Source organism: Neopelma chrysocephalum, unplaced genomic scaffold (genome assembly GCF_003984885.1).
Source record: "Neopelma chrysocephalum unplaced genomic scaffold, ASM398488v2 Primary Assembly neopelma1_26b, whole genome shotgun sequence".
NCBI classification, from domain to species: domain Eukaryota; kingdom Metazoa; phylum Chordata; class Aves; order Passeriformes; family Pipridae; genus Neopelma; species Neopelma chrysocephalum.
Genome location: NW_020897696.1, coordinates 1,302,921 through 1,318,934, shown reverse-complemented (window position 1 = coordinate 1,318,934; position 16,014 = coordinate 1,302,921). Strand labels below are relative to the sequence as shown.

General features: G+C 41.7%; 1 protein-coding gene across 5 annotated transcripts in view; it reads left to right on the top strand.

The window, feature by feature from the left end:
- TMEM170B (transmembrane protein 170B) overlaps positions 1–16,014 on the top strand; it is a 99,650-nt gene that overhangs the window by 48,505 nt on the left and 35,131 nt on the right. The window contains exons 2-5 of one of the 5 annotated variants that reach the window (XR_003533115.1): positions 3,419–3,580; positions 3,774–3,955; positions 4,299–4,471; positions 5,615–5,723. The gene's annotated coding sequence lies outside the window, so the exon portion shown is untranslated. Of the gene's footprint in view, positions 1–3,418; positions 3,581–3,773; positions 3,956–4,298; positions 4,472–5,614; positions 5,724–16,014 lie in introns of those variants that run through there. The other 4 variants (XR_003533114.1, XR_003533112.1, XR_003533111.1 and 1 more) reach the window with 4 other exon arrangements.

The window sequence follows — 16,014 nt, the reverse complement described above, 5'->3', positions numbered from 1 at the left end:
TACTCTGCTAATACCAAGGAAACACTTTCTTTTGGCCAAGAAATTGCAATCCTATTTTTTATGCCCACTGATTTTAGAAGGGAGAGTTATATGTCCCTTTGTGTTGGGCCTCTTTCTGAGTAAAGCACATTAGGAAGATCAAGGTTTCTTTGTACTTTGTTTGAAGAACTATCAAATAGCAGCAGTATCAGATAATGTGGATTATCATCTTATAACTCTCTACAATTTTATGTGTTTTAATTACTGGTACAGAAAGAGTTCTGTGGGACATCTGAGTCTTAGAAACAGACCCTAATTAAACAAGCAAAGTGTGCTGAGATCTCTGTTTTCCTCAACGGTATCAATAACAAAAGTCTCTCACAGGTCAACACAAACTTCCTCCTCCCCCTCTAATTTGAGCTGTGGGTAATGAGCAGTGTAGTGTTTTCATAATCATCTGATTTACGTAACAGCAGGTATACTCAAAACAGAGAAATAATTGGGCCAGGAAATCCACAGTGGCTGTTCCAGTAGCTTTCCAGAATCCCTGAAAAACCACACATCAAATCCCCAGCTTCTGCTTTACACAAAGAAAGCCTCTTTCTCCCTGTAGATCAGTGTTGTTATGAAAAAACATTATAAAATCATAAATAGAAAAGGTAATCTGTTCAGTGTAGAAACATATCCAAGCTAAGTGTGGCCCCACTTCATCTACATTCCAGTAGGTAGGGACTGGGAAGAGCATTAATGCAAGCTGAACACACCTTAGAAACCTGAAGATCATTGACTGCTTGCCTAAAGGAATCAGGAAGCCTAACAGTTGACCTTAGAAGCATGGAAAAGGGACCATAAATCATGATCAAGAATATGCCTAGATTATAAAATGTGCCCATATATAGAATACGGGTGAAGGGTTGGCAATTTCTTTCAATAACTTTGTTCTTCTGTCGAAAGGGTATTTTAGCTCCTGTCTGGACAGCCAGCTCTGGACTGGTGAACAGGGTTGTTTTTATGTTTGTTCTCAGTTAAGCTGTTGGCCGCGCACCGATTATAGTAACCCAAGAGCTAAATACAGTTCCTGAATCTGCGTCATCCCTTGTCTTATTCATTCCCTTCTCTGTGGTCTGTTGCATGCTATAGTACTGGGTATTTAACAATACTTGACGTGACACAGAATACTGCAATATTCCCAGAAAGAGACCTCTCTGAGGCATGCAGTGTCTGTATTTGTGCTCCTGCTTGCTATACTGTTCTCCAAAGCAGGGAGATAAGAATGGGATTATCCCATATCTGCAAGCTACAGGCTTCTCAGACCTTTCTCTCAAGCATCCGGTGCTGGCTAGCATCAGAGACAGGATATTGACCCTTGTTTCTAAGCGAGTCTGGCAATTCCCATATTTCCAGGCACTGGACAGAAACAGACTGTTTTCTGGTAGAGGGTGGCTCATATTTCTTGCCAATGCTGACAGTCAAATGCCGCTTTCACATTCTCTCTTACTGCTAATACACAACCTCAGGCTGAAGGTCAGAGGGTAGATCCTGGATGTTCCCATGCAAGGAAAATCAATTTAGATTCACAAAAGACAGAAGAGTCAGTGCAGAAGGTCACCACGTGGTCTTAGTTGCTCTTCAGGTTTAGAAATTTGAACAGGGAGGAAGGAGGAGGATGAATGAGTATGAATTGATGGAGCACGATTGCTTGTGAACTGGCAGACACACAGGCAGAAGGGCCATTTGCAGTAGAGACTGACTTATCCCACTGTGCCAGGCCCTGGACTATCCCAAAATCTCATAAATATTTGTAATTTGACCTCAGTTCATCCCATGGTGAAGGAAGATGTCTACCAAGTTTGTATTTCAGATCCAACCTGAGACTTATAGTTTTATTTTATAGAGAAATTTTAAACCAGATAGTTTGCTTTGAATCAAGAAAGGGACTTGGACAAACAGAGAATGACCTGATCCCTCGCACCAGGAAGAATGAAGATGCTTTTGAGCTTAAAACACTGGGATAAAACTACAGTTCTGCTCTCTTGGTGTAGCAGGGTAAATCTGCTTGGCTTGTAACAGAAAATTTGCCAGAAATTAGAGCAGAGAAACACTCTCCAAGGGTTTTGGGGGTGATTCTTTGCCTTATAAAGATGCTCAAAGCAAGAGTCGGGTAGTTTTTGGAGGGGTCAGGGCAAACAACTTTGAATGAAAAGCAATGGGATAAGCAACTCTGAGGGCAGTGTGTGCCTCCCTCCCGCACACAGCGTGTGGAGGAGGTATCAGTCCTCTCTACCTCAGCCCCCCACTTACCTTTCTGCTTTCAGGCTGGTGAATGCACTGGAAGGAGTCACACTGCATACGTCGCACCAGGATGTGCTTACAGCTTGTGTTGGGGATGTTGACAAACTTATGCTGCTCATTGTTGCATTGTGCTCAAGCCAAGTCTCACAAGAGGAGACAGACTGTTGCTTCTCTGAGAGGCTAAAGTCATCATTTGATGAAAAAGCACCCAATGAGTGAATTACCCCTTCCGCCTCTTTACATTTTTGAGCACTGCTCAGTAATAACACCATGCACGGCTTCAAATTTAAGCACCAACGTCCCTACAGATATAGACTGTTTGCAGTTTTTATGTATACAGCAGAACATGACAGCTCCCCAAGGGCCAGACCAGTGCTGCTCTTTTCATCTGGAGGCAGATTCTTCCTGTAGAGTCTAATGCCTCTTTGAATTGAGCAGGGTTACATCAGAAGTAGAATATGAATCAAGATCTTCGTTTGTCATTAGGCATTTAGTTCACATTTGGTGTTGCTATAAATAGGTCATTTGGCTGCAATCCTTATTTCCAGATTTATTTTTATTTTTTTAACCTCAGCTACGCTTTTTTAGACCATGAGCGTGTGATGAATCTAAAAATGTCAGACTTGGAATGGGAAAGGGCAGATAACTGAAGCATGGCTCACTCCTGTCCCAGGCTGCTCCCTGCCTGCCCATTGTGGACAGAAAAGGGCCAAATGATCAGTCTTGGCACAGTCACCAAGGGTTGTTTTGAGTTCCTAGGAATTTAACCCTATGACTTTGACCTTTGACAAGAACACTTAATTATTTCCAGCTCTCCAACCAGGTCATAAACTGGCCCTTTAGAAAAGTTTCCTGCTTTCCATAAAAGACAGCTCTCGGCTCCTGTCATAGCAGAGTTTATATTCTTTGAATGGAGGGGCTTCTTGAATCAGCAGGATACTGTGGTTGGGTTACAGAGTTCAGCATTTGGTTTTGTTTTTAACAGTAGATGAATCTATGCTCCAAAATGCCATCCTGTGTCCAGATTTTATATCTCCCGAACTTTTCCTTTTGTTTATTGTTTCCCCAGATATTGGAATTTGAAATTGTTCCTTTGTAAAACCAGAATTTCAGAATAAAACAAATTCCACCCTTTTCTTATTTTCAGGACATATAATGTATGGATAATAATCAATATTTTTTTCATCCAAATACCCAGCAGTGACTGCCTTGCGCTCCTGTGAGCCTTAAAGTTTCAGTAACAGTTTATGAGTGTATCCCTTCCCTTGGCTGACATATTGAGCTGCATAAAGCACACTTTCTGTACAAGGTAAGAGAAACTTTTCACCTCTTTCTATAATGCTCTCCATGCATTCATTTTGTCAGGGGGACATTTCTCCTTCAGTCCAAAAATAATAAATGCAAAATGTCAGTTATGGCAGACTATTCAATAAATTGGAATGCAAGACCCCAGCTGCAGTCTTAATGAAGAAGTATTTCATCCCACACTTTCTCTGATTTAGGTAAACACACAGACCTAAACAACTGTGATGCAGCAGGGAGTAGAGACTTTGCCTGGCAGCTTGGCAAGCCTCTTGCTTCTTGGCAGCACTCAGAGGAGCAAGAGGGTTTTGTGCAGCGCTCCGTGCACACGGCACTCCCGGTAAGGAGCTGTTGAAACCATCGAAGCTTCACTTAAATGACGGTAAAGTTTAACAGAGAATGTAATTCTGTCTTCCCACTTAACAGCTTTACCAGTAAGTTGCTGCTTTTTCCTTACATGGGGATGTGGTTGGTGGGGACATTCTTTTAAAATGAAAAGGCGGCTCTTGGTACCAAAAACCACTTGCCCACATTTCTAGCGTTTAAGGCAGCAAAACAGAGCTGAAAAACAGACTTATTCTGAAACACCTATTTTTAGCTTGATTTCCCAGCTTTTGCAGCCCCAGGCTCTGCCTACCGGATCTGAGGCAGAGCTCAGTGCCCCTTGGGGGCACTGGAGCTGCCCCAAAACATTCAGCTCAGGTCCAAATTTATGTTTGCATCAGCCCAGGTGTGAAGCCCAAGGTCAGACCAGAGTGAGGGGTCATTAGGAATGCCTGCACACTGGGAAGATCTGGCCAAGTCTGAGCTCCAACCAGAAACCTCCACTGCCTCCATGCCTTCAGCTCTGATTTGGCATCATTGAGGTGCCACAACCAGCTGCAGGACCATCATGAAGGTAAAGTCTGTGAGATGTCACTGAGGAGAGAAATGAACAGCACACTTTCCACTCCTTTCTGCGAGGAGGGGGAAATAGAAATGCATGCATTGAAGATCAACAGTGGTAGCAGTGATTGCATTTCTTGGTCTACAGAATTAATTAATTTAGACAGTGACATCATTAAACTTGTCTTGAAGATCAGAAAGCAGCTGGAAGCATCTTTCCTGCTTGGAGGGAATGCCCCATGCCTCAAAGAAGGCTGGAGTCCTACTTGTAACCTGGGAAATTCCAGCCCTTACCCTGCCTCTTGGAGGCTGCCAGCTTCCAAGCTGAAAGCTTCCAGCTTAGTTAACTGTGGGAATGAAGCCATAGCTGAGCAAAGGGGGAAAAAGAAATTAAAAATAAAAAAGGTGGAAAGCTTTACAGGCCACAAGCCTTCAGAAAAAGGGCTGAATTTCAAGATAAATCCATTTAGCTCAAAACACAAATGGCATGTTTGTAAAAAGACACAAAATCTCAGTTGCTGGAAACAAAACAGCGATTAGTGGCACGGCTGAAGTCTGTGTCTTGAAAGGTTTGTCTTTTTTTTTATACTTTTGCCCCTTCACAGTCTCTTGCCTATACACAATGTCCTGAAAATGCCTTCTACTGCCTTACCCTCACCAACAGCTTTTTGCAGAAGATGAACTGCATATTCTTTCCTACAAGTCTTTTCTTCAATTCAAGCCTGCAAATGAATGACTTTTTAAATTGCAGTTCCCTGCTGCCTGAACCAGATTCTCACCCAGAGGCTGCTTTATACTGCTCCAGCAATGCCAAACTGCTGAACTGCCCCTGTGGTATGAAAGAGACCTGGCCATTAAAAGGAACATTCTTTCATGTCTCTAGAATATTTTCCATATTCTACAGAAGTACCAAATATTCTGTTTTCTCAAAATGATAATAACAATTAAAAAAAAAACAAACTCAACCATATAATGTTCCTACTCCCCAAATATACCATATGGTACTATAAATGTCATCTTTCAGGGCCCTTCTTTTTGAAAAGCTAAGAAGTTTTATGGCATAAATATTTTCCCTGTGAGCTTAAGAAACCAGTGTGTCAGACACTGTATTTTTTTAACAGTTATGGTATGTTAGATCATGGTCTTTTGTGGTTAGGTATGACATCAGGCCACCACAAAGCCATACGAGGAGAATCACACGGAGAAAAACATGTCAACTTAAGAGCTTTCAATATTCAGGGGAATTTGGAAAAGCCAAAACCTGGGTATGGGGAATGATCTGTTGTTATTCTGACAAAGCTAAACTGAGGTGACTTGCAAGCATACATACTTATTAGAAGTTGTAAGGAATAGATAAGGAGAAAAGAATTACTATTTGGATATTTCAACTTCAGGAAAAATATCAGAAAGGCAAGCCAGCCACTGCCCTCCGCTTACCGTCAAGTAAATACTTGATAATTCAAGTATTTATATACTTGAATATAATACTACGATCTCCAGCTCTTGGTGCCTGCTTTGCTAAATGAAAGAGGCAGCCCAAATTGCTTACAGGCACTTGGAATCTTGGTGTACCTGACCTGCTGCTTTCTTAATGTTCCTATTTATCCATTCCATTTATCTGTTGTTTTCTTTCCTTAATGCAACAATCCTTAGACCTTTCAGCCAACATCATGAAGAAACACGCAAGAAAAAAAAGTTTTCTTGGAAGACATCTGTGAGAGCAAGTGCCAAAATGCTGATGGGCAGCTGGAGTACAGTGATGCCTCAGGGTGGCTGCAGGTGATTTAGGTAGGGAGGGACCTCGAGACACAAACCTGGGTGGATATAATCTGCCATGTGGGGTTTGCTGATTTTGGGCTGGTTGGTGGAGCTGCCCTGGCTTGTCATGGGTGCAGAGGGGTTAATTCCTGCCTTGTGCTCATGCCATAAGTATTCGTCCACACAGAGTAGTTGGGGAGCCTGCTCTGCCCCTGCAGATACAATGAGTGGTTGCCGTGGAGGAAGGGCCCCTCCAAGACATGTAGCACAGCTTGGGGGGAAAGTAGGTCTCTATCTCTGCAACAGGCAAGCAACCATTTACAGAGATTTGCATCATCTGCTGAGAAGTCATTGCCTCCATGGAGCTCAGATCCCAGAGTTGAAGAGGGGTTTTTTTTCGTTGGTTGGGGTTTTTTTGCAGAGCAAGTGCCTGCAGCTTTATTTGGGAATTTGCTATTTCTGTTTCTGACCCATAAAAGCACTTGTCTGCCTGTAAGGTTTTTTCCTCTTTCTAACTATCCTAATTGAGCTAATGAAAATTATTCCATCTACCCATGAGCTTTATCTTGGCTAGGACTTACTCCATCTCTTTGCCATCATTTAGCAAAGTGTGGTTCCCACTGCTGGCCTTGTATGTTGAAGGACAGAGGCAACATGCGAGATATCCTGTATCTCCGATAAGCCTTGGAGAATTAGAGCTATGAGCAGCCTCATACTGAGGTGTGTACATGCTGCATACATAAGAGGAGATGTCTCAGATTGCAAAGGCAGTCCTGTTGGCATTTCTTAACTTGCAAGTCCTCAGCTTTGTAAGCCAAATAATGTCCTATTAGCACAGACTTGCATTTAGGCATTCAATAAAATGCCTTCAAAGGTACAGATTTATTGACAAATTTTTTCCTTCCTGAAATTGAAAGGGTAAGAGGAACTTCAGATTCAAATGTATTTTATAGACCCTCTGCTACTCCTGCTTCATGGTCTGCTGTCACCACCGTGCCTGGCCCTGCCAGAACAGAGAAAAAATATTAGATGCAGCAGCCAGAGCTGTTTGACCTCCAGCAGCAGGGAATGCAGTTGGTACCAAGTTTCTCTAATTCCCCTTTCTGAGAAGAGACACGTCTTCTACACCAGTGTGTCTTAAGTACTGGAAAATACATTAGTTGCTGGGACTGGTCATACATGCAGGACTATTTTAGGAGGTAGTCCATTGATACTGTTTTCTATTGTAGCATATATTGATTTGATGTCTATAATCAGTCAACTTAGCAGTATTTTTTTTTTACTGAAAAAGTGTTCTGTGACTATTTTATTATTTTTTATCTTTGTAATTTTTATGTAACTGTTATTACCTTCTATTCTTAATGTGGCTTTCCTTTGTGATGTGCAGCTGAGATGTATAAACAAAATTTTTTCAGAAATAATTTCCTGTGATCCATCAGGCCATTCAGACTTAAGCAGTCTGCCTTCTACTTTGCATACTGACTATTCACAGCAACGTGATCATGAAGAATATATAGCTTGAGAATTCCTGTGAGAAATTTTTAGGGAAATCTTTCTGAATTAAGAACTCACTCAGATTTATTGTTCTTTTCAGCTGTTTACAGACAATCTACAAACTTGGTGAGAGAATGAATTTGCGGACTTCATTGCATGAAATTGTAGCAATTATTAAGTCATACCTAAACAAAGTGGACTGTGATTATTAAGTTGAATCTAAACAAAATGGACTGGATTTTGACTTCCTCCTCCTGTTATTGTCTTTGCTAAAAGACAATACAATACGCTTGTACAAAAGCAATGATAGCAAATGTCACACGGTGTTTCTTATCAGCCTTTACACAGGGAGATGAAGAATTTTCTGATAACATTTAAAGTTATTCTTTTTTTAGATTCAACATGTTCACAACATAATAGAATAGGATATCAGTTCTTCTGACTACACATGGGACAAACCCCCAAGAGCCAATCCATTTGTTTTGCTCTCCACTTTGGATAGCTAGACACTAGCTTAGATATTATCCTTTTTTATTTGCTTTAATGTGCTCAAGAATGGTTTTGTTATTGTTTTTAGCTGTTTATGTGTTGATTGAGGGCTTGGAGGACTTCTGTGGTCAAAAGCTCTGACACAGGTCTAAACCCCTGCATTGTTCCCTGTTCCCACAGCTTGCGGGAGAGCTGCTGAACCCGACCTGCCCTGCTGCTCTCCTGAGTGAGTAGTCATGGAGGGCAAACTGGGGCTGTAGAAAGTGTGAGGCTTGAAAAAACAGAGGGATCCTATATTCTTTGCATTATGACAGAGAAATAAAGTAGGCTAAGCTCCTAGGTGTGTCCTCATGTGCTGCACCAAACAGTGCATCCCATAGCTTGACTCTAGATTTTCAAAGCACTTTCCTGAGTGGTACTGGGAAGGGGTCTTCAGAAACACCTCAAAGCCACAGTTGCATGTTTGCCTGCTTCAAAATGGCCCCCACCCAGCTCGTGGAGAGGCAGGGAAAACCCTGTCAGAAACACGTGTCTTTAGACCCTCCAACAAGGGCTAGATACTCAGCATTTGCTTAGTGTGGCATTGGTCTGGGCATGCCAGTCCTTCTAAGCCCTTGAGGACAGGGAAGTGCTACTTCCTTTCCCCTGGTTGTTGCAAAACACTGTTATTAATAATTGTCTGATACTTATCAGAGAGCAATAAGGAACTTCTGGACTGTCCAGGGAAACATTTAGTGCACCTTTTCTAAACAACCAGATGATGATGATGTCCATGATTTTCAAAGAGAGAGGTGGTTTCCGGAGGCTAGCAGCTGCCTTTGAAGGTGCAGGAACTAGTGCACAGAGCAGCAATGCCAAGCAGACACAGCAGGGAGGCAGCTTTGTGTGTTGTCTGCAGGTGGTATTGAGAACAACACTGCCCTGGCCTAAAGGAAGAGTTTGTCTTAATCACAGCAGAACCTTTGGAAATTAGTGGAGTGATAAGGTTCCTTGTTCTAGCAGCAAAATCCTCTCCCTCCTGTGTTCTGTGAAAAAGACAGAGGATAAGTATTCTGGGCTGAGAATGATACAAAAGGGGTCCTTAAAAGTTCTGCAATCTCTGGCTTCAGGCCCTTAGCAAGAGATTTCTTCAAGCTGTAAAAAAGGAGTTTAAACATTTTCTATTTAACCTCTTTTCTTTGTCCAGAGTCTTCTCATGTCTCCAGCTGCTGTATTCAAGTGCTTCCCCATCTGGAAGGGAGCCAGGCACAGGGCAAGTGATTTTGTAAGCTCAGAGGTTCCCTCTTACAGCATTGGAGAGAAGAATGAAAGCATTAGAGAAAAACAGCAGTGGCTCTTCCCTGGCTTGTTTTGCCTTTTTTTGATATGGTCTTATCCCAAAAGCTGACAGTTGTTAGCATATGGATTACCATGCTGGTGATTTTCCATTACTAAGGAAAGGTTAAAATTTTTACTTCTGACTGATCTAGTTCATCAGAACTATCAATAAAAGCAATGGATGAAGGTGAAATCCTTGAACTCTGCATTATCTAAGGTGTGACTCTTGCATCTACTTATATTGGTGTGCTACTATGCATTATAAGCCCCTGATGGCAAACAGAGTTTAGATAAATACAGCTGAGAAAACTGATAATGGCTGGAAGTAAAAAAACCCCCAGTTGTTCATTGTCTTTTAGATGAGGAAGTGTTATCCTTTTTTCTGATGCTGACAACTTTCCCTGGCAGAATAGCCAGTCTTTCTAAGAGTGTAAATATGACTGTCGCTGTATGAAAGCTGTATTTCTCCTGCTTTGTATATTAAATTGTGTGTAAAAGACCTCTCATTTGTATACTGCACAAATATGCTAAACCTCTTTGAAGCTGGTTGAAGGAAAGATTTTACTAGTTATTTTTCAGGCAGTTCTTGGCTAATTCTGGGTGCATAAAACATACAGAGTACACAAGAGCCTTCCATCCCTCCGTTGCTTGCAAGGAAGATGGACTTGATGTTGTAGAAAAATGTTTCCACAGTATAAGCAACCTGTGGTGCTGTTCGCATGAGCATGGTTTGGAGGAACAAGTATCTTTTTGATGTTTTTTTTCAGTCTCCCTCTAAATGGACTTCAGTTTTCCATTAAAAACTTGGGGTAAGAATCTGGACTGGAAGAGGTGGAAACAGTAAACTAAATCAGGCAACTCTGAGCATCACATGAAGTAACATCTGTTGCAGTACCAGTGAAACTCCTAGGAAAAACTTATTTAAAAGGAACATGGAGAAATGGAGCACCTTGCTTGTGTATGGCAATCCTCCAGCCTCACCACCAAGAGCTTCTGTAATAAGGACTCCATGAAACAAAGCAGTCACATTTAAGCGTTCTACTGGCAGTTCTCATGGAGTTTCTTTAGTTATTCTGTGTTCCTGCTTTCAACAGTTGAGGAGGACAAACACAGTAGACCCATCCTTCACCTCTTCACCTCTCAAACGTTTTGCCTGATAGCATTTTCCTCCATTTTCCTTAGTGACAATGGCCTTGGAAGAGTCTGCCCCAGAGAAGAGGTCTGGGTAGGAGAAGAGGAGTAAACTATGATGCAGAGTGTGGGGTATTCTTTGAAGCCAAGGTTGTGATCATTTGCTCTATCACAGTTTGTGCCTTCTCCCCTATAGCTCTGCTGTATGTTGTTGTCCACCATTGGCCCATAAGCTCACAAACCAGCCTTTCACTGGGGAATGCAAACAGATGATCTCTTCCAGAGCCTCCTCTGGCCTCTGCAAGGCCCCTGTGTCCTATGACAATTCTGTTGTAGTGTTCAGCAGTAGGATCATATGAATTTTACTCAGAATTCTGATAACAGGTAGGATGGGGCCATTTGGATATTAAGTGCTGGCTCCCTGCCTGATGGACCTAAGGACTAATTACACCAGGAGTGATTGGTTTTGGTTTAAACAAATAGATTCTCTTATGAAAGGTTTTTTTTAGTATATATTTGAGAAGGGGGAAAAAAAGAATAATTAGATTTATTCGGTTCAAAGCATATTAAATTCAAAGCACAAATCTGAAGTTGAAACAACAACCTTCCTTCCCCACCCCAACACAAGGGAGTATCTGGATTTTTAGACTGGAAGGTCACTGGTGAGTGACAAAAGGGACTTTTGTTCTGCCCTTGGCTGCACTTCTTGCTTGGAGGCTGACCCTCCTCAGGCCAGCCTCTGTCACCCTGCTTAAAAAGGTGAGTGTAAAGGGAGTGTAAAGATATTGACCTATTTGGCAAAGGGCTTTGACATCTATCTGTAAAAAAGAGCTGGGGCTGAGTTGCCTTTGCAAACTTTGAATATTTCACTTTGGTACGTTACTTCAGCTTGGAAAATACTACATGCTAAATTTGGGCAGGTTTTAGTGTTTGTGATTCATTCACAAGGAATTCCAGACTTCTTTAGGCTCTTCCCTTATTTGTAGGTATTTGCTGACTAGTTTACTAAATAGGCTGTTCTGAGGCTGTTTGCTACACTTGACACCACTTATCTCTTTATACGACTGAGTCACACACCACAAAGTCTTACACTGGTGTGTGGAAATTAATATATGCCCAGCCTTGAGCACAACCTACAGCTTGGAATGGTAGGGTGAGAGCTCCACCTTCCCACGCCTGGACTCTGCCGGTGTGTGACTCAGGGCTGGCTGAGCAGGCAGTGGTGGGATTTCTGGCTTGATAACAGGCGAGGACAAAGAGGAGCTGTTATCTGGTGAGCACGAAGAAGTACTCTCCATGCAGACAGGGTATTGGCACATAAACTCATGAGCTAAGCACTACATGCAAAAGGTAACTGTAATACAAGGATACCAAGAGCATTTTGTTTGTGGTTCCTTCCTTGATAAAATAATATGCAAACCGTGACAGCTCTTTCCTTTAGCAGCTTCTCTTTGAATAAGATTTCTAAGCCATATTCTGAAAAAAAATATGGAATTTTCAGAATATGTCTCATTATTTTGAAACCTCCTGCAGGAAAGAGAGATGCAGTTACAACCTGCTCATGCTTTCTCTTAAATGATTTCAAATCTTGTATGTGAACACACTGTGATCTCAACTGGTACCCAGAGTGATATCTTCCATGAAAACACACAGCTGTCCCTTAATGGGAGATTAGTGATTTCACAACATGTCTTTTTCTTACTGTTATTGTTTTCTCACTAATGAAACAGGCTTGTGCTATGTGCTATCATTTACATTACAAATCTCGTAATGTAATGAGTTGGTAATTTTTTTAAAAAGAAGACATACCCATAGGTTTTATTCAGTCTGGTTATTTCACGGCTTCAGAATTTGTTGTCCAAGTCCCTAGTTGCCGCAGATGTAGATAAAGACTTGAAAATCTGAATCTCTTAAGGCTCAGGAACATGACAGAAAATAGCCCCCAAAAGGTCACACACAGTTTGGTTCTGTGGGAGAGGAGAAGGTAAGGAGGAGGAGATACAAAAGCTGGTACAGGATATTTGCAGCTAACACTGCTGTCAGTGGGGCTGCTGGCACTATGTGGCTCTTGGGGCTATTTGGAAAGTTTTCACTGTTTAGCCTCAGAGTCTGAATTCTTCCAGCCTTGTTTAGTCTTTCTGGGCTCTCTTAAAGGTCAGCTGAGAGAAAACATGAATTGGCTCTTACAGAGGCAGAGCCTCCCTGTTTGGCGATGCAGGGAAAGTGTCTAAAGCATGGCGCTGTGAGAGAAATTAGCTGCTTCTGTTTGCTTCCTTCCCCTGTAGTAAATTTTGTTCCCTGAATGAATGAGACAGACTTAGTACTGATTTTATTCCCGACAGTCCTCAATTCACAACCTAGAAATGCCTCCAACTCCACATGCATCCCTTGTAGCCCACAGCTTTTTCTGGAGCTGATGAAAAACAGAGCTGATGTCATGGGATATTTTTACACAGTGGTGTCTAAAATACTTGATTTTTGTAATAGCGAATGAGTGCACTATACATTTTTGTAAATGGTTTCAATTTTTTTGTTTACATTTATGTAGATTGACAAATAGCTGAACTTACATGGAGCAAGTTGTTTGGGGTTTTTTTCAAATCATTTTTGAGTTCTGAAGCCCCACTTCCACCTCTGTCTTCTTTCCCCAAGTCTCCATCAACAGCAATCACCAAGATAAGCCCTGTGAAGGACAGATCGAGCTCTCGAGACAGTGGCCTTTGATCGCAGAATAAGAGCAGGTGAGTAACTGCACGCTTACAGCCTCAGGCCTGAGCAATGGTTGCTGCAGTGGAGCTGGCACATTCATTCACAGTCCCTGGAGGAAGATGCTGTGGTCCTGTCAGCCTCACATCCTTGTGCTGTCCTAGCAGCTGTGATATGCCACCAAAGCTTCACAGAGAAGTTCCTGAGATGGTGGCAAAGAGAGTGAGAACCCAGATGAATAGTTGTCATTAGCCATGTCAGATATAGGCTGGATGTTTTTCCAGTTTCTGGTTTTCTTCTCCTTCAATGCTGCTGAAGTGTTTGGGCAGATAGTCTGTTCCCTGTCAGCTCCCATTATTAATTTTTTCCTTAAGTGTAGTATCAAAAGCTCTTGTACTTTTTTTTTCTTATATTATGAGTAGCCCAGTCTCTCCTGCTGTTTACATTTCTACCAGCAAATCACTGCTTCTGTCATGCACTTGGCACCCTCTTGCTGCTCACTAGCAACCCCGGTGGGCACAGCACAACCTCTCTCTTAGAGTTGCCCATTAGAGTAAAATGTGCTTTTTGGCAATTCAGCAATTGCTGGTCTGCAAAACTGAAAAATAGAAGTTTACTAAATGGAGCATGGAATGCTGCTGAATGCAGAGCTGTTTAAAAGCAACCCTGAACTGTAATGAATGCAGTAGAGGTTCTCTCTGTTTTTGTGTTTTAAAAATCAAATCAAAGAAATGAAAATGTTTTGGATTTTATTCAGGCCCTACTTCAGCAGCATCTGCCTTGCCTGGGGGAAACAGTTGTGACTAAGGTGGTAGGCAAAGGGCTCTTTTCCAAGAGGATTCAGCTATTTAATATCAGTTTGAGATGCTTCTGTCAAAACACAGATCCCCAAAATCTTCATGCTGTCCTAGGGGACCTGGAAACATAACTCTAGGCCTCTAGCAATTATATCACAGTTCTGCATGAAATGATGGTGGCTGCTTTTTAGCCACTCATTTTTGAAAGGGGATATAAAAACATTCATAATTCTTTATCGCTCAAGTACATTTTAATTGTGAATCTCACTTCCCTAGAGAACATCCTAAGCAGCTAACTAGAGCATATCCTGAAGAGGTACTCTTTGTTACTACTCTTCCAGGTTCAAAATAATTACATGTATAATTATGAAGGTAAAGACTGACTCTACTTATGTGGTGGTTAAATACTCATTGCAGGCCAGAGATCTTACTCCAAGGGTTGTGAGGTTTATTTTCTGAAGTCTAGTATTAAGTGAACTGTTCAGTTTAGAAAGGAACAAAGCTTACTGAATCTTCATGAAGGCTCGTATTAATTCAGATTCATCATTTGGGTCCTTTCTGCATACACAAACACAGAGACTCTAAAGGCCAAGGTCCATGAGATTTAGCTGAGTAAAACATTTTGAGACAGCCTTGTTCCACCACAAAGCCAGTGCTGGCAGTAAGCACCAGCCTGCATAATAGAAAGGAAATACTCTTCTTGTCTGCCTATAAGCAGGTGTTGCATCAGACCGAATGTTTTCCTAAACATAATGTCATACTTTGTTGCATCTGCGTCATTTAAGGGAAAATCTAAGGATAATCTTCTCATTGCCATCTTCTCTGCTTCCAGCTTTCTGAATTACTTTCACTGATTTCATGGCAGGAAATGCTGATCCTGTGTTGCAATATGTGGCCCAGCCTGGAATAGTAATTTCAATTTAAATACTCAAGGTAGAAAATGTTCCATTAATGTTTTGCTACCTAAAGGGCCATGCTAATTAACTTTCACAAGTTTCTTCTTCAAATCTTTCTCAAATTGTTATTAATTAATATATGCTTTCCCACTGATCTTGTTTGTTTCTTTGTTTGTTTTTTTGATACAATGTTGTCTGATCACTATTATTAAACCATCTGCCTCTGGAGTACAAATAATTTCCCCAAACCTGCACCATTCTTGCATATCTGTAGAAAAATAGTCACTGAAAACAGGCACTGAAAGCCTTGGTGGCCACCAAGACAAATGTGCTATACTTGCTTCAGACAACACTGGGGAGACTGCCTCCATTTCCCAGATGCTGTGGGACAGGGAAGGTGGAATCTGGTCTGAGAGAAGTGGAAACAACCTGAAAGGGTTTAAACAGTTCTATCCACTGAGGCTGAGGGAAGAAGGAGATGAATCAGTGACTGGCAAAGAACAGACCCATCTGCATCATCAGGGAACAAGAGGGGTCTGCAGACCTAAGGTTTATGTGATTTACACAATCTGTCACATGTACCTAGCGAAACACTATTCAGAAGAAGCAGTCTGAAAGTTGCTGCTCTTTGATCTTGACCACATCTTGGCTCCTGAAAAGGTGGCTATAGCATTTCTATTTCAACCTGCTAAGAAAATACAGTCCATCAAATAGGTTGGTGTAACTAACATGCAGAGCCAGGACAAGCATAGGGCAAGTTGTGCAATTTCAGGCCAGTGCAATTTAATTATGGATTTAATAAGACAGTTCCTTCTCTTTTGGGAGTTTGTCCTTTTGAATGCCCAATGAAAATCTCTGTCCTTCATGGGCACCTTGCAACTGTGATCTGCCTCCTCCATATCTGCTGTTCTGATGGAGCTGAGCATAAAGCTGCATGATGTGGTTGCCCTTATTTCTCTCTCCCTTTG